The 5,477-nt window shown below is 44.0% G+C and overlaps 1 protein-coding gene across 6 annotated transcripts in view; it reads left to right on the forward strand.

Moving 5' to 3' along the window:
• Window positions 1-5,477, forward strand: part of PRMT7 (protein arginine methyltransferase 7) — a 52,615-nt gene that overhangs the window by 20,346 nt on the left and 26,792 nt on the right. The gene's annotated exons all lie outside the window — the stretch shown is intronic.

The raw sequence follows: 5,477 nt of genomic DNA on the forward strand, positions 1-5,477 counted from the left end.
GAGACAGTGTCTTGACCTGTCACCCAGGCCGGAGTGCGGTGATGTGAGCATGGGTCATTGCAGCCTTGACCTCCTGGGCTCAAGCAGTCCTCCTGCCTCAGCCTCCTGTGTAGCTGGCACCACAGGCTTATGCCACCATGCCTGGCTAACTTAAAAAAAATTTGTAGACATGGGGTTTCAGTTTGTTGCCTAGGCTGGTCTCAAACTCCTGGGCTTAAGTGATCCCCCCACCTCAGCCTCCCAAAGTCCTGGGATTACAGGTGTGAGCTGCTGTGCCCGACCTCATTTTTGATATTGTATTTTTTTTTTAATCTCTGAAAGTTCCACTTGATTATTTTTCATAACTTCTGTTTTCCTTATGTTCACAGTTTCCTGTAAGCATTTATTTTGGCTTTTTTAACGTCCTTATTTTCTGTTCCCACCATCTTTGTCTTTTCTGGGTTTGTTCTCTTGACTCATTTTTATTCTTGTTCTGGGTCACATTTTCCTTCTTCACATGTCTAATAATTTTTCTTTAGATGCTGTGGCTATTGGGAATTCCCTATTGTTGAGTGCTAGACTTTGTGGTTTTTGCTTTTTAAACATTGACATGCAATTGGGTTACTTGCAGTTCAGACTGATCCTTTCAGGGCTTGTTTAAGCTTTCTTTGGGGCAGGGTTAGAGTAGCTTTAAGTCAGGGCTTCTCAACAGTAGTGCTGTGACATTTTGGCATTCTCTGACTGTGTGACATTTTGATAATTCTTTGTTGTGGATGCTGTCCTTTGCATTGTAGGATGTTTAGCAGCGTCCCTGGCCTCCTCCCAGTGGATGTCAGTAGTACTCCCTTCCCTGCCATCATTCTTGCCAACCAAAAATGTCTCCAGACTGCCACATCATCCTTGGGCTTGGGTGTGTAAAATTGCCACCTGTTGAGAACCACTGCTATAAGCCTATTTAGCCAGACAATTACTGTGACCTTTCTGGGGTCTCTGCTCAGAGCTCGAGGTGCTCAGCAGTGATCCTGCCATCTGGCTGATCAGAATGTTTCCCAGGCCTCCAAGAGCTCTGGAGATTGTTATAGCTCATGGTCACCTTTTGCTCGGCATTACAGAGTCTTACGCTCTGTGTATGTGAAGGTATTAACACAGACCCTATAGGAACCCTGTGCAGCGTTCTGAAGGCTTTTTTCTTTGTAACTTCCTCTCTGCCTGGCAAGTTCCAGCTGCTTCCCCTTCCCTGAACTCGTTTCCTGTCTGTTTAGCTCAGCAAGACTGCCATGTTCTGCATAACCTCTTGCCCTGTGCTGTGGTCTGGAAAGGGTCTCCTAGCTGACCTGGCTGACAGCCGAGCAGGGTAAGTGTCACTTGGTTTGTTTCCCTTCTTAGGGAGCAAACTGTGTTGCCTCTTGCTCAACATCTGAAAATACCTTTTTCGTACATGTTACGCAGTTTTCTAGTTGATAACAGCGGGAGGGTAAGTCTGATCCCATTTACTCCGCTGTGGCCAGAGTGGAGATTATTTATATGTTTTTGAAACAGTTTCACTCTATTATACTGAGTACCAGCTCAGTTGGGAGACCTCTACCTGGGCAATGCTGAAGGCAGTGAGAGACAGACACCCAGATAGAACACCAAGGTGGATCTATCCAGGGGGCCAGCAGCCTACCGAGCTGAGAGTCTCAGGGGCTGACAGCTTTCCAGGCTGAAGGCCCCAAGCAGATTCTGATCCACATATTTATTCTCTCTTAACAGGTGACCATTATTAATAAACAGGTGTTCTGTATTCACTCATAATTCAAAAATATTCCAAGTAAGTAGCTGTTACCAGCTTACCAGTAATTACAAACTAAAAGGTATTCTCCACAAGGGATTCACGGGGGCAGGGTAAACTTAATGTTTCTCGACATCTTCCCCCTTCTCTGTTTCAACAAAGCTGGGTCAGCAAGTACAGCTCTATCTTGGTGAACCATTTCTTGGAGGATTGTGGATCCGTACCTGCAAACTACACAAAGAGAAACAAAACAGATTAATAACATAATCACAACAGCAATCATAGATCCTCCAAGTGCTTTCATCCAAATTTAGGGCTGCCAGTCCACCAGCAGCTCCCTCAAACACCTTGGAGCCTAACTGTCTACTCTTACATGTCTACCTTAAGGAGTTGGGACCCAGAAATTTTTTGGGAAAGAGGGTGGAGGTCATTCTTCTGTAACTGCTTCCTGCTGAAAAGGGGCTTTGAGGTTCTTCTGGGTTCCTCCTCCTTAATTGCTGTCTAAGGCCTTTCCAGGTGATATTTTATTCTCTCCCAATCATGTTCAGTCTCATTACACCTTTAAAGTTAATAAAGTCAATTTGTAACTCTCATCATCACAAGATAGGAGGGGTTTAACACAGCTCTGAATCTAAAGAGCTTTTATTTCTTATACACTTCTAATTAATAAGAATTAGGGCCTGATTCTCTATTATATTTTCCTTCCCAGACTTTTGTTAGTTTTAGGGCCATAGGTTTTATTCAGAGTTCTTTTCATTCAGCTCTTATCATCCGTCCATACTATTTTTGGTTGTGGGTCTATTAATCTCCCATCTCTCCAGACAATAGAGTTGTTGATCTCAGTATGTATACATTCTAAATAATTGCTGTTCTTTATCTGCCATCTGAATTCTGTGTTACTACAAGAGGACTGACAGGTGCAGTCAGTGCTAAGTATCCCCTTAGGGGACCAATAATCAATAATAGTTTCATAGGAATTGTTAGGCAGCACCTCAGCCTCTATCACAACAGTGTGTCTCCAGATTAATGTTTTTAACTTAGGGGACCATTCCTTACTTTATCTGCATTCAGGTTTTAATGGTTGAAACATTGTTATTTTATTTCCTAAATTATTACAGAAAATACTAAGGCCAGAGATCAGTAAAGGAAGGAAAGAATATATGTCCAATGTGTGAAACTTTCTTTACTTCTATCCCAACTCCAGAAATACTCACTTTAATCATGATAACTGTCATCATAATTACATTAACAGGCTGTCCTGCTTTCTTCAGGTTTTCCTCTGCTCTCTGTAAAAGCTTCTTTAATTTGACCCCAAGTTGGTGGTGATGTTTGGCATACTCTCCTTGTGGGAACAGTACTCCACCTTGATGTTAGTCTTGCCATCTCTGTGACTGGGGCGTCCTCTGTCTCTTTTTTGGTACCTGGCTCATAGTATGGCTTTAAATGTCTGGATGGTACCCACACTGGTTGTTAGTTTGTACCTGCAGAAATACAAGCAAATCCTCTCCCCCAGGTTATTACATTACCTCTTTCCCAATTTTTTGTGAGTGAATCCTTTCACCAGATCACTTGGCCTAACCTCTCGTCCCTGGGTTGCTTTATCAAATGTTGTTCAGCTGCTGTTAATTTCCATCCCCTTGGTAAGCTCAAAAAATTCAAAGCTAGCAATGCCAGGCTTAACTGCATTTGTGGGGTTTGATATTTCTTGTCCCTTCCTTTTTGTTTCTGTAGCTGCTGTTGGAGGGAAACATTCATTTGCTCTACAATGGCCTGACCTTGAAAGTTATGTGGAATACCTGTTACATGTATTGTATTGAGTAAAAAATTCTGTTAAAGATTGACTAATATATTCTGGGGGCATTATCGTTTTTTATGGAGGATGTAATACCCATAAGAGCAAAACATTATATAAGATGTCTTTTGACACAAGTGGATGATTCACCAGTCTGGCATGTACCCCAGACAAAGTGTGAAAAAGTATCCACGAAACATGTACATATGCTAATTTCCCAAAAGAAGGGATTTGAATAACACTATTACCTAGGCTGAAGTGCAGCGCTGCGAACACAGCTCACTGCAGCCTCGACTTCCTGGGCTCAACTGGTCCTTCTACCTCAGCCTCCTGAGTAGCTGGGACCACAGGCAGGCACCACCACACCCAGATAATTTTTTATTTTTTATTTTTTTTTGAGATGGAGACTCCCTCTGTAGCCCAGGCTGGAGTGCACTGGCACACAATCTCAGCTCACCGCAACCTCCACCTCCCAGGTCCCGGTTCAAGCAATTCTACCTCAGCCTCCCAAGTAGCTGGGATTACAGGCACAAGCCACCATGCTCAGCTAATTTTTGTATTTTTTAGTGGAGACAGGGTTTCACCATGTTGGCCAATCTGGTCTTGAACTCCTGATTTCGTTATACACCCGCCTTGGCCTCCCAAAGTGCTGGGGTTACAGGTGTGAGCCACCACGCCCGGCTTTTTAAAAATTTTTATTAGAAACTAAGTTTTGCCTTGTTGCCCAGCCTGGTCTTGAATGCCGGGCCTCAAGCGATCCTCCTGCCTCAGTCTCCCAAAGTGGTGGGATTACAGATGGGAGTCACAGCATGGGGTGAGATAATTTATTCTTGAAAATCGATTCATTTCAATGGGAGATAGACTGGCCTGTGGGGCAGCCTTGGCTGTGCAGTGCTCTGACTCTGCCTCCAGGCAGGATTGTTCACATGCACCTCAGCCTAGGCCAAGCCTCTCATATGATTTCTTTCTTTTTTTTTTTTTTTTTTTTGAGATGGAGGGGCTCTGTCGCCCAGGCTAGGGTGCAGTGGAAGGTTGCTCACTGCAACCTGCACCTCCTGGATTCAAGGGATCCTTCAGCTGGTATTACAGGCATGTACCACCACCTGGCTAATTTTTGTATTTTCAGTAGAGATGGGGTTTCACCATGTTGGCCAGGCTGGTTCAAACTCCTCATCTCAAGTGATCCGCCTGCCTCAGCCTCCCAAAGTGCTGGGCTTACAGGCATAAAACACCATGTCTGGTCAATTTCTTTTTTTTTGCTGTTTTTTGAAACAGAATTTCATTCTTGTTGCCCAGGCTGGAGTACGATGGTGCAATCTCAGCTCACTGCAACCTCTGCCTCAGCCTCTGGAGTAGCTGGGATTACAGGCATGCTACCGCACCCGGCTAATTTTTCTGTATTTTTAGTAGAGACAGGGTTTCTCCATGTTGGTCAGGCTGGTCTCGAACTCCTGACCTCGGGTAATCCACTTGCCTCGGCCACCCAAAAAGCTGGGATTATAGTTATCAGCCACCATGCCCGACCATGGCTGGCTGATTGCTTAATACTTTTGCTTTATAGACCTTATCACTGCAATCATTATGTAGTTAGTTTTTAATATCTGTATCTCCACCCAGCTGAGGCATCCTGAGGTCATGCATTGTGTAGGTTGTATTAACTGTTCCATTCCGTTATTTGTTCAGGGCCTGCTATGTAAAGGAGTTCAGCAATTTTTGTTAAGTGAGTAGATTGTCAAGTCTTGCTTCACCCATGATCCCTTGTAAATGTGACTTTGTTTCTGATCCTGCAGCCTGACAAGTGGCTTCCTCATTGCCAAGTTAGTTGATCCTTCCTCTCTAACCACTGTGGCTTTGGTACTTCTGCCATTCCTTCCTCCTCAAAACTCTCTCTCTGGACTTTAGTGACATCTCTTAATCTTGTTTCTTCTGTGTTGC

The sequence above is a fragment of the Cebus imitator genome, unplaced genomic scaffold (assembly GCF_001604975.1).
Source record: "Cebus imitator isolate Cc_AM_T3 unplaced genomic scaffold, Cebus_imitator-1.0 Scaffold118, whole genome shotgun sequence".
NCBI lineage: Eukaryota > Metazoa > Chordata > Mammalia > Primates > Cebidae > Cebus > Cebus imitator.